At 37.5% G+C, this 13,912-nt stretch overlaps 1 protein-coding gene and 1 non-coding gene across 4 annotated transcripts in view; both read left to right on the plus strand.

Annotated features, from left to right (window-relative positions):
• CACNA2D3 (calcium voltage-gated channel auxiliary subunit alpha2delta 3) overlaps positions 1 to 13,912 on the plus strand; it is an 829,919-nt gene that overhangs the window by 254,201 nt on the left and 561,806 nt on the right. The gene's annotated exons all lie outside the window — the stretch shown is intronic.
• LOC141567406 (U6 spliceosomal RNA) lies at positions 1,097 to 1,203 on the plus strand. The gene has a single exon (XR_012489990.1). It is a non-coding gene; the product is annotated as a U6 spliceosomal RNA (small nuclear RNA).

The raw sequence follows: 13,912 nt of genomic DNA on the forward strand, positions 1-13,912 counted from the left end.
GTGAAATAAATTTGCCTGTTTTTTGATAAGGTAGGATAGCAGTCCTCAACCATTTTCCACCATGACACGTAATGGGTGATCACACATGCTCACATGCATGTACCCAGATTTTGATGAACTCCTCCCCGATTCTGGGGGAGTTATTCAGTCAAGTGTCAGTAATTACCAGAACTCTGAATGGTAAATTGATAAGACAGATAGCAGGATGTAGACACATCTCTCGCTGCATTTTAAGTCATGGAAAGCAATGTTGTGATGGGGCTAATGTTGAATTGACTGTTAATTATATTTAAAAATTAAGTCATTCACAGATGTGGGGTTTGGACATCCACTTAATAAATTTCTTTCACTGGATCTCATATGTAGTCATGGCACACCTGTGTCTGGTTGAGAAGCCTTTTGATGTTGTCTTGTACATAGAAAGCATAGTAAAAGGCAACAAGTGAACTGAATAATATTTAGAAGTTCCTTTGGGCCCCTACTGTATTGTCATGTTGAGTTCTGTGGCTTTCCTCACAGCAGTGCTTTGATAGAATATAGCTTTTTTAATGGCATGTGGTCACATTTTTCATTTACCTGGAAAAGATAAAGACAGCCATAAATCTTCAAGCACACACAGAAAAAGACGGTGGTACCTAAGATAGCCTGTGGCTCCATCTCATGGATGTACCTCTTGTCATCATTCCCATCTATATTTTTTGCCTTCTGGATAAAAGAATACACTATCAAATGGGATAATTGAGGAAAGCATAAAAAATGGAATATTTAAAAACGTATGGTAAGAGCAACCAATAAGCAGGGGTGTTGTGCCCCAGGGCAAGCCCACCTCCTAACCAGAAGGAGAGAGGTGAGGAAGCGGTCTTCAGAAGCCAGGGGTCGTAGCTCTATGGAAAGGGCACTTGACAGAGGGGTGCAGTCCCCCTTGCTGAGCTGGCAGGGTTGGAATTTCAGGGGAAGGTACCCCAATAACTATCTTTAGCCTTTTGATCTCTTTCTGGTACCCACCTTTGGCTGAATCCAGCTGTTGGTGTAGTTGATTTGATTCAGCCTCCTGAGACATTGCACTGGGTGGAGAAGGGTGAAGAATGGGCCTGGAGGGCTCGGCCGTGGCAGCACATATACTAAAATTGGTATGACACAGAGAAGATGAGCATGGACCCTGCGCAAGGATGACACACACATTGTGAAGCGTTCCATAGTTTTTGAAGGGATTAGAAAGTACAAATTGGTAGTTACAAAATAGTCACAGGGATGTGAAATACAGTATGTGGAATATAATCAATAATGTTGTAAAGACGATGTAGGGTGCCAGATGGGCACTGGACTTATTGGGGCGATCACTTCATAGATTGTGTAGATTCCTGACCACTGCACTGTACACCTGAAACTGAAGTAGAATAATACGTGTCTGTGTGTGTGTGTGTGTGTACAGTCACAGGATGTAAAGTACAGCATAGGGAATATAGTCAACAGCTTTATCGTAACAGCTTTATGTGATGTCAGAGGGGTGGTAGACTTGGGGGGCAGTTATCACTTTGTGAGTAGTATAAATGTCTCATCATTATGTCGTTTTGTAGACCTGAAACTAATATAAAAAAATAAAATTGAAAAGAACTAGGAAAAAAATAAAAGAATGGGTCCAGAGGGGAAGTAGAAAATATCAAGCCTACCACCTGGGTTTCAATTTCAGGCATAATACCCAAATTATGAAGCAAACAGAGCCAGGAGTGTAGCAAGCACAAGAGGTTCCAGGGGAAGGTGGAGCCGTTCGGGGACTGTTGGCGCCACTGGGAGTTGAGTGAGGAGGCCAGCCCAGCTCTTTGAGCAGCGCAGCAAGAGAAGGAGCAGAGGGGTCAGCTGGATCCACAGAGAAGCACCTTGTCTTCCTACAGCCACAACCACGGTGTGGCTCCAGGAAGAGCCAGGGACCATTTACTGGTCACACTCGCCTTTACTGTGCCTCCTTTTCAGAGGGTTTGCACTGTCTAGAGTGGGCCAGAGGGATTTAATGAGGCGTCAGGAAGCACCTTTGTTAATGTGAAGATTGGGAGGACCTCTTGAGTTCATGGCCAAGGGAAACTGTCTCCCTCACCTCAGGACTTCCTGAAGCCTTTCCAGGAATATTCTGGTACTGTATGACAGACACTCAACTGAAATCAACTTAAATTAGATTATAACGTTGAATAAAATAATCCAAGAGTCCGCTCTGACAATAAATAAACAGATAAATATATAAGTACATAAATAAATGAGAAGGGAAAGTTCCTACAGTTGAATGTCAACTACTATAGAAGAAACGATGTAGTTAGAAAATTATGGTAACTGATTCAGACAAGCATCTTCAATGGGTGTAAAACTAGCAAGTAAGTTTGATGAAGAGCAGGACATTGACAGTCTTGAAGCATCTACCCACAAATTACTTATTAGTCTACTTATTAATTAAAAGGGGAAAATAGAACTTTATTATGGAGAAAAATTGCAGACATCTTAAATAGGTAATCAAAGTTAATATCATCAGTGATGAAACAAAGTCGATATGATGACCAGAAAGAAAACAACATCACTTATATAGAATTCGTCCACAGTGTGTCTGAAATGTATAGCCTGAGTCTAATCGTCATAAAACATCAGCGAAATCTGGATTAAGGAACAGTCCACAAAGAAACTGGCTGGACTCTTCAAAAATGTCAAGGTCAAGGAAGACAAAGAAACATTGAGGACTTGTTCCAGACTAAAGGACGTTAAAGACACATGACAACTAAATGCAATGTGTGATCCTAAATTGGATTCTGAACCAGAAACAGAGATTTGAATATGGACTGTCCATTTAGATAATAATATTGCATCAATGTGGAATTTTCTGATTTTGCCCCTTGTATTGTGTTTCTGTAAGAGAATGTCCTTGATCGTGGGTTTTTCTGGACCAGACAGATGGAATTCTGTTTGAATTGGAGTCTGTTTGAATCCATTGGTCCAATAGGAAGGAGTGAATTTGCAGGAGAGCCAAAAAGATTCTTGGAAGTCAGGACTGTTTGGGAAAATGTGGTGTTTATGGCTCATATAGTTAATTTTATTCTTAGAACGGTTGTCTAATAAAAGTAGGTGGGCAAGAGAAGGAATGATTTAATTGACTTTACGGGGTTTTTATTCTTCAGCAGAGGAAAAATGCTCTGTGGTTTAGCTCAACTGACCTCGAGCTGCTCTTTTTTTGTCTGTCTGGAGCTATTGTTATCTTTCAAGAGTGTTCTGACTTCTTTCCCATTATCAAAGCTTTACAATAAAAATCCTCGTGTAGCACAACTGATTCCTCGTCAAATGTGGTGCTGTAAACACGAGTGCAGCATCAGCCTCTTGAAAAAAAATGGAGGGGGAGAAAATGAGTCTCCGCCGTAGTATAGCTTTTGTGCTCTTGCGAACAAAGAGGGGGAGCCCAGTTTTTTCCTCCCCAGTCGTGTGTTCTGTATGAGTACATGAGAAATATCAGAGGCTACAGCTGTGGTAGGAACACATGAGTAGATGTTTAAATAATCAGTCAATATTGCAGAGTGTCTTTCACTACCCGGCCCTCAGACCTCAGTGAAATCTTTTCCGCGTCAGAGTAAACCGAGTGCTCTTTTGTGGAAACCTGTAAGAGGGAGGCCTTTGAGAGAATGGATGTGTATTGAAAACTGCATGTCTGCTCAGGTGAAGGCTTTGAAGCTGCAAAGCATTGATGCTATTAAGCGTAAGTCTGTTAATAGCTTGGGTGTCAGCCCCATTGCTATTCCTGGGGTAGCAGGTCTGTGTACGGCTCTGAGTTGATTGCTATGATGGTCCATTAGAGCTGATCAATTGTTAATCTGGGTTCCACTGACCTCTTGGCAACCCCTGCCAGTGGATTGTTTTTATCAAAAAAATTTCAGACTACCATCTGCTCACCGTGAAATAATGCTGAGGAGGTCCCCGCACTGTTAGCTCAGGAAGAGCAGAGGGACCTGAGAGTCTATTTTCCTACAAGGAAAAAAAAAAAATACACACACACACACACACACACACACACACACACACACACATATACACTATATATATATATATACACTATATATATATATATATATATATATATATATATATACACACACACACACATACACACACACATATACACTATATATATATATATCCCATTCCTCAAAAAGAAAAGACAGGATGTATCTGCCCTGTTACTTTAGCTTGGAGTCTTTGCGTTATTGCACCATTTGCATTCGTGTGCTTTAAAGGGGAAGGATTTGATTTTCCATTGGTAGAATCATCAAAAGTTACCAAAGGAAAGTCATGCCTCCATTGTCAGAATTTTAGTTTCCGTTTAAATTTCCTCTTACGGTCTCTCCAGAGGTTTAACTCTTCCCCCAGGGGCTTATGGCCTTGAAGTCGGCAGCCCCTTCTGTAAGTTCCTTACATATGACATGAGATTATTAGTTCCTAACAAAAGCTATATGAGGCAAGAGGCAAAATCCAGCCTTTGAAGGGTAGCATGTGTGAGACTGCCCAACACAGTGTCCTCCACAGACCCCAGAGTGGGCTTGAAAGCTTCCTTGGACGCTGGTGTCAGTTCAGCCCGCTGGCCTGTCCCCCTTTCTGATGGCCTGTGGATTCCAGATTGGCCTTCTTCTCATTTTGTTCTTTATTCCCTGATAGATCCATTTGGGTCATTTTCAGTTGTAGTTGATATAAACAGAGGCCTTGTTAACATGGCATGTACCCTTTTTTATTTTATGCTTTGAATTAACATAGGTTTTTAATGTGAAGCCCATATGAGATTAATATTATAACAAAAATAGAGCTTAAAAAAACCCCAAAAAACACTGTGTCTTTATTATCACATATGATTATTTTAGTGTTTCACCCTCATTATTTTGATAATAAAACCTAACTTGGGGCGGGGACAGGGTGTTGGGGGTGGACTCTAAGCCCTGATTATCCTATGTACTGTTTAATTTCCGGAAAACTAGGTCTACACATGTAGTGTAACTCAGGGAGAATGTCTTCCCACTCTTACTTTTTGAGTATGTTCCACTGGCAATGAAGAAAAAGAAAAAAATCTTTTTAACAGTTTACTAAAAACCTGTTTATCTTTGAACTGCAAAAACATTTTCTTTGAAATCTGTCCCAAATAAGTGCCAATTGCACAAAGCTGGTGCGCAGTGGGAAAAAAAAAAATAAAATAAAAAGGAATTGTGGTTTTGAATTGTGTATCCTACAGAAGTCTTTTCCATTACAAAGTTTTCTATAATATTGTTTTTCTTTGTGTTTTTGTAAGTGATAGGAAAAAAAGAAGCCCGGTGACATTTAGAGGGATAACAAACATGTGAGAGTGGGAAGGAGCTGGGGGGATGTGGGTTGTCCTGAATAGCACCTCCCGGTCATCACCAAGCTGCCGTTGCCTATCCTGCAAGCACAGTGGCCTGATTTCAGAGTTGGAATGAAGGATTTGGAATGGAAATGATGCAAAGGCCGCTGATGGGAAATCTCGGGTCGGGATGACTTATGATACGTGTTGGATCGACTTCCTCTCCCTCCTGGCCACTGCCTGTTGCAGTGGGAGGTTTGTGGTGAAGGAGACCCAGCGGCTGCCTTAGAATTTCTGACACCATCCACTGGGAGAAGGAAGCCATTCCCGGAAAGGATTGGAAAAGGCAATGGAGCAGCAAGCAGCAAGCAATGCTGTCCTTTTCCTGATGGTGGCCCCCGGCTGGCAAGTGAGCCTTTGCCCTGGGGAAAAACTGTTGTGAACAAGAGCAAAGCACTGGTTTAGTAAAGGTACTTCCTGAGTGGAGGAAACGACTGTCCTGGGGGATAAGGGGGGTTTCATGTATTCCTGTCAAGCCCTAATCCATTCTGGTCCTCTTTGACTGAGGGATGTGTTGAGCTCCTTTCGGAGGGAGGTGCTGGTGGAGCAGAGAAGACTCAGCTCTCAGAATTAGAAATGGTGGTTTTCATAGCGATCATTAACTGACTTCGCACAGTAAACAAGAAAGAGAGGGGTCACATCTATAGGAGTAAGAAATGAAAAGAGAAGGAAATTTTCACACTCTGCATTCCAATAAGTGTCTCTTTTTGTAATCTAATTTATGAGAATATGCCTATTGTTTTTGTCTTTTTCTTTTATCAGCTTGGCAGGGGGTCACAGTTAGTCTGTTGCATTTTAAGGTCTTGCCTTAGATGTTCTTCGTTGGGACTTGTCATTTATTCACAAGATTGATGTGTAAATAGTTTCTGAGGAAACTTAAAGTGTGAGCATTTTAAAATCAAAGTCATTTTTCAGTTGACCTTTTTCAGACACACACACCCTATGCACACACGCTATCATTTTTGTTCATTTGGCTACAACATTGTAACTTTTTATAAGACCAATGTCATGACTTTGAGATTTGTGTTCATCAGTTGTTTGGTCATCAGATGTTATGCTCCCGACCCAGACTGTTGTTCATACCAAAGTATAAGATGGAGCAAAGGGTGAAGCCTCATCTTGATCCAACAGAGAGAGCTTTGGCCTAGAGATCTGCAAATTTAGTTTCGAGCAGTTCCAGTCCCAATTGGACCATTTACATGCTCAAAGATCTGTTGCTATGGACTCTTTGCTCACCTGTAAAATGACATACTTACAATATCTAGATGAGTTCTAAGATCTCGCCTATCTCTCATGGGCTGTAATTCATTCAATAAATTGTCATCAGTGACCTCCTGTGTGTCAGCACTGCCCTGTGGACACTGCCCTGTCTGTATTCTCACAGAGCTCACCATATCATGGGAGAGACACATGTTAAAGACATGACGACATAATTGTTAAATTTTCATCATGATCAATGACATGAAAGAGAAACACAGGGTATTGTCACAGGGCACACAGGAGATCTCACCTAGTCTGGGAGTTCAAGGGACCTTGGAGTAAATCCCCAAGGACTATATCTTGATTAAGTGGAGATTCTAGGTTCACTTACCACAGTTAGAAAAAATCTCCCTCGACACAGGGAACCCGTAAGATTTTTATTTTCCACAAGTACAAAATTAAAATTATTTTATCTACTTTCTACCTAATAATCTTTCTCACCTCTGAACTCAAATGACATTTTGTTTTGCCACTTTTATGATGCTTATCACTTCCGATCCTGTTAATTTTATTACAGAAGTGTCTATTGCTTAATTTAACATTTATTCAGAGCTCAGTATATGTTAGGCCTTGTTTTAGGTTGTGGGACTTCTGCAAACTTTGAGGTGACTTGTATTTTCCAGGAAAGTTCTAATCTACCTTTTTAAACATTTTTTTTTTTAGTTGCTGCTTTGATTACATAAGCATCTTTAATATAAGCATACAGTGTCTCTAGCCTTAATTTAGTGTGTAAAGTACTACTTCACCTGAAACAAGAACTTTGAAACAGTGTGTTTCTACCCACCACCATCCTTTTTGTGGTGTTGTCATGTATTTTACCTCTATGTGTTATAAACACCATAATAAAATGTTATTTTTATTTTGTTTTATTTTTTGCTTTAAACAGTCATATTATAAAAAAAATAAATAAATAGGAAAAAAGATAGTAATATATTTACCCACACATTTACTATTTCTGGCATTCTTCATTCCTTCCTATAGATTAGAATTTCCATCTGTTATCTTTTCTTCAGCCTGAAGCACTTCTCTTAGCATTTTTGCGTTGCAAGTCTGGTAGCAACAGCTTCTCTCAACTTCTGTTTATCTGAAAAATATCTTTATTCCGCCCTCATTGTTGAAGGATAATTTTGCTGGATATAGAATTTTTACTTGACAGCTTATTTTTTCTGTTAGCACTTTGAAGGTGTAATCCCATTCTCTTCTGATCTTTAATGCTTCTGATGAAATGCCAGCCATCATTCTTATCTCTGTTCCTCTGAATACAGTGAGTCATTTTTCTCTACTGCTTTCAAGAATTTTCTCCTTATCTTTGATTTTCAGTATATTATACAGTGTGATATGTTAAGGATATTCCTACATGTGATTTTCTTTGTATTGATTCTGCTTTGGAGCTTGCCAAGGTTCTTGAATATTCTCACCATATTTGAAAAAAAATTTAATGATTATTTCCTCAAAATTTATGTGCCTGCTTCTCTTTACATTTCCTTGTGGAACTTAAGTCACATCTATGTTATATTGCTAAATATTGTCCCATAGGTCATTGTGGCTCTTTTTAAATTTGTTTTTGTTTCCAATCTGTGTTCTATTAATTGGTCTCCAAGTTCACTAACTCTTTTCTTCTCTAGTCTGCAAATTGCTATTTAAACATATCTGGTAAATGTTTTATTTCATATATTGTACTTTCAGTTCCAGAATTTTCATTAAAATTTTTATACTTTTCATTTCCTGCTGAAATTCCTCATCTATGCACCAGTTATATTCATGTTTAAAGTTCTCAAACATATCTATAATAGCTATTTTAAATTCCTTCTTTGCTAATTCCAACATCTGGGTCATTTCTGTTTTTGTTAACTTTTTTTTTTGAAGTCACTTTTTAAAAATTAATTTCTTGCTTCATGTCTAGTTATTTTTTGTTATATGATTGACATTGTGAGTATGTCTGACTGACTTTTATAAATTTCTTCATTGTAATTTAGTATAGTTCCATCCATGTAGCAGGTATTCTAAAAATACCAAATTTATTGAATCAATTAAATTGGTATTAAACAGTTATTAAAGAGATGAAGAGAATTATAAACTATACATAACAGGGTAGCCTCCAGTGATTTGATCTTTTGCATTTTAACATCATGTAAGCTGAGTACAATATTGACTTATTTGTTCCAAAAGAAACATACAAGGCCATCTTCCAGAAAGAGAAAAATGCATTTCTTAAACAGAATCTAGACTGTAGTCAGTGGTATTGTAATAGTTATGTATGATGTCAGAGGCATGGTAGACTTGGGGGTGGGGTATCGTTTTGTGAGGGGAATAAATGTCTAATCATTATGTTGTTTTATACACTTGGAAATAATAAAATTAAATAAAAAAATAAAGAATCTTGAAATGTAAAGCAAACATTGTTTCTCTAAAGTTTATCATTTCTTAATTATGTTGGTACCATCCCCTGTTATAAATGCAGATAAAGATATTAATATCAACAAATTTAAAGACAAAAGTGCACCTTTATAGCAATGATAATGATTTGGTTTTGTTTGAATCCATAAAGAAATCCATAAAGAAATAATGGCATTCTTTGTCCTTCCAAAATTATGTTTTATTTGCCTATACAACATTTCCACATTAACGACCCTCTTTTTAAAGAGTCTTTATAAAAACCCTCTTTTTAAACAGGTTGAGTTTAGAAACTCTTGGTCTTTTATCTCTAATTTCATAAAAATGAACAACCTAGTAAAACCCCTATGTGTTTTCTTAATTGTCCTAGTGTTTTAGCTACAATGTTCTTTTTTCTATCATGACCATATGTACCTCAATTTGTAGACAATAAAGGTTATTGAATTCTGAATTATTGCTTTAGAAAGCACTTTCTTTCCTACTAAAAAGTCATCACTTCTTATGTGATTCTTTTAACTCTTGGATTTTTCTCAATTGGGCTTTCTCCAAGCTGGGGATATTTATTTTAAATAAATATTTGTTTAAAACACATTTGTTTCAAATATATATTTTAAACACAATAAAAAGCACAAATTCAAACTTTATTAAATATTCCAATTAACAAATACTTTTAAAGTTCAGCTTTATTATTTATTATTATTTTTTAAATATGCACAGTGTGATTCTGATGTATCAGACATCAGCCAGGTTGGAAAGGGGGCATCTGGGGACACCGGTGCCCTGTTTACAGAGCTACATTCATGAGATAAACACTTAGTGGTTCTGTTAATCATAATATTTGGAGTCCCGTAGTACATTTCCAGAAACCTTAGTGTCTTGCATTAAGATGGCTGACTGCAGAGGTCATTGCCTTGGGATCTTTCTGCATCAAATTTTTTGGCAGTTATGGAAAATGCCCTTAGGTTGCTGATTTTTCACTAAGGATCTTGTGGTATAGGGATTTGCCAACTGCTGTTGAATTCTTAAAGTAAAACTTGAATCCGATGGCAATCCAGAAAGTACACAACTCAACAGAAATTTCCTAATCTCATTTACACTTATTCATAAAGCACCCGATATGTACATAGATGAATTATTTCTCACCTTTTCTACTTTCAGGTTAGTTTTTGATGCATGTTTTCATAATATATACGTAGATTCAAGCACACACCTTTGATATGGTAATCCTAATTCTTTCATTTAAAAATTCTTTCATGACTAACAATTTCAGGACATTTCTCTTTGTTGGCTAATCGATACTAATAGATAAAGGTAACAATGATAAGAGTAATAGATGCCATTACCAAAACTGTATTAAGTGCAGATGGTGGTTTAAGTGCTTCACAGGCATTATTTTATTTATTCTCCTCCCCACAATCCTGGGGGATGGATAGTGTTATCTCTGTTTTACACATGGAGAAACTGAAGATTGAGAGGTCATGTGATGAGCCCAGGGTTTACAACAGTGGGTGGATGTGTCAGAATTCACAACCAAGTTTGTCTAACTCCAAAGACCAATAAGTTATGTTGCCTCACCGAACTACAGGTTGCAGCACTGAGTTTAATTTGCATGGACAAAATCTTACAAGGAAATAAATTTAAGATGAAACTTACCATGGTCTATCAAATACTTCCAAAGGAAATTTTCTAGAATAGTAAATTCTAACCTAGATATCTATAAAATTTAAAAAAAAGAAAAAATTATCTTAATAAAATAGAATGATTTGGTAAAAATGATTAAACATCAGTTTGCTGATATTATTAGAAACGTACAGAAGTGAGACGTTCCCTCATTTGGCAATTGGATCATCTTCTCTACACAGTAACACAAATAGGTTCAAGTTACTTATGTGCCTGCACTTATGCTTTGCTCACACTTAGAGTAAAATCTGAACTCCCATGTACCTTACAGAGCAACACATAACTTGCCCAAGATTACGCATAGATTATCAGCCACCTGCTATGCTCCTGTCCCCCTCTGTTTTTTGAGCTCCCAAGTAGGATTTTTTGTTTATTTTCTGTCTTCTCCAACAAAATGTAAGCTCCGTGAGAGCGGGCACCTGACATCTAGTCAGACGTCCACAGATATTTGTTAGAATTAATTGAAATTTGTCATGGCAATACAATTACTAAAATCCACAGCTGACTGGGGATCACCATAGTTGTGCGTTGTTAGTAATTCATGAAGTTGTCATCTGTGTATTTCAATTAGAAGAAGTTATTCTTTCTTAAAACAAATACTGATGTTTGACCAGAAATGATTCAATTATTGCTGTAGTATTCAAATATCTTTCTCTATACTAATGGCAACTTTTTAGTGAAACAGTTGGCTTTTGTTGTTACTTGTAATAAATTCATGAATATGCTAATTTTCCTCATTCAAGTGATGTTTTTCTGCCATTTAATATACAGTGACAAATATATGAATATACTAATTAATTATGAACAAGATAATTGATTAATTATATTTAATCAATATATTAAATGAATAGCTGTCAAATTATTTTATTTAACAGAAAAGTGCTTATAGAGAAAACATCTTTAAAATTAGAAAGGAGACAAATTAGAAGGGAAACATGCTCTTGCAACTCGGATTTGCCTTCTTGGGCAGATTCCCAACTACCTTCCCAGCTCTGATAATCAGAGTTGTAGATAGTGTGTTTGTGGCAAGGGTAACCTCTTACAATACAAGTAGGAATTGGGAGATATACACAACTAGCCTCTAAGAATGGGTATTTACCAGCAAATATGGGTGTGATTTGAAGTCGTATCTGAATCTTTGTGTCTAGCAGAAAGCAAACTTCTAATATCATCTCCTTAGAATAGCTATAAAAGCCATAATTGTCAGCGCCCATGGAAAATCCTAAATTTGCATTTCACTTGTTCTTAGCAAAATAAAACAACATCAAAATAAATAAGCAACCTTAAAAAATGCCCTTTCTCAAGCTGGTGGTCATTAATGGTGGGGAAAAAGTAATTGTCTTCCTTGGAGTATTACACTAATAGGCAAGAGCTTTGAAGTTTTGCTAATTATCTGTGCAGACTTGTGGAAGTCATGTTTCCTTTCAGATTTCATGTTTTCTCAGGTAAATGAGAGGATGGGACTGGTTTGATTTTCCTTCTTGATCTAGAACTACCTAAGTTTCTGAGATTGTGATTTTTTACATGGAAAGGAGAGCAGTTATTTTCCATAAGGGATGCACTAATTCTTTTAGGAAATCCAGCAACTTCTATAGACATACTATTGTCCTATGGGAAATATCTCTGAGGACAAAATCCTCTCTCTATTCTTTTCTCCCTTCAAATAGACATAAACTTTCCACTTTAACACTGTGAAAAGGAAATTTCAAGGAAAGATCTGTTGATTGGATCATTCATAGACCCTCCTGTAAATAATTTTGTTATTTTCGATTTAAAGGGGTTCTTCTGAATAATATACAAGGACATTTTGTGTGTGTGTGTGTGTGATTTTAAGAACTTAACTCTGGAACTGAAATTACTTGATTTATACCAAACCATAGTTTTCTGCATAGTTAAAGAAATTCAGAACCAAATTAAACCTTTGCTTTGACTTATTTGGAAGTGATTGTGTTGTGCATCTGACTGTATTCATAACTTTCTTCCTAAAAGGTTTCAAGTGGCTGAGAATATTACAACCACCATGAAAAAAAAATTTTTTTGGGGGGGGAGGGTTAAAGTCTTTTGTCATCTTGTTCTATGTGAGATTGGCTGAATTGTAGAGGTTGTTCTGATTAAACTGGAGAGGGAGAGGAGGTGGAATTATAGTTTAATAGTAATATTTTCTGAAACCCATGTCAGGAGAATGATGGGCCACAAACAGTCTTGTCTGGTCAAAATACCTCTTTGATTACAAGGAAATAAAAGAGGATTTGTTATGTCTGATTATGTTTGCTCATTGACATTCTGGGTGAGGTAGATATAGCTGTTGAGAGAATGTCTTCTGGAGACAGAAAAACAGATTTGAATCCTGGCTCTGTTTTCTAACTACTGGTCAGACCAGCACCAAATTTCTTAGCACGTTGGAGCCTCTTTTTCTTCCTCTGTATAATTTGCAGGATGATGCTCTCTTGTAAGGGTGTCAGCCTTCCATGGGCTTGTTTACCTACATGAAGTACTTAGCACACTGTCTGGTGCAAAAGGTGATTCCAGTTCAGGGTAACCCTTATTATTATTGTGATCATTATTTTGACCAATACTCTTGAAACACAAAGAGATTAATTACATTTATAATTGCATGTCTAGTCTCTACCTTCTTCAAGAACTGTGAGCTGTGAGGCAGGGACCACGTATGTTTTCCAGTGTTGTAACTGGGACTTAGGCACACAGCTGGCACTCAATAACTCTGTGAAGGACTGACTGAAGAAGAAAATGAAGAGTCATCTCAGAGTTAGATACCCTTTAGGAAGGAGGTGAAAAGCATCATTTGCCAAAGAGAAAAAAATAAGATGCTGCTTGCAGAATTGATAGTAACTTCCCAGCAAGAGGGCTGCCCAGGTGCAGAATCTGAGCCATTTCAAGCCTCCTTGGGATACAGGTGGGCTACAGGATTGGGTGTTTCAGGCCCACAGAGGGGCTGAACTCAAGCCACACCTGTACCCTCCTGGGTGTGTGTGGCAGACAGTGAGAGGTCCCTATCTAACTAAGTAGGCAGAGAGAGACAGAAGACCTGGAACAGTGGTCAGCCGGTTTGGGAACAGTAGGTTAGCTAATTGTTTAGTTTGCTTTCGTTATTATTTTAAACAGGTTCCTTTGTGTCAGAAGAGAAACACAAATGAGAAACTGCTACTAGGTCATATTTTATATTTCTAT

Source organism: Rhinolophus sinicus, linkage group LG10 (assembly GCF_036562045.2).
Source record: "Rhinolophus sinicus isolate RSC01 linkage group LG10, ASM3656204v1, whole genome shotgun sequence".
Taxonomy (NCBI): Eukaryota; Metazoa; Chordata; class Mammalia; order Chiroptera; family Rhinolophidae; genus Rhinolophus; species Rhinolophus sinicus.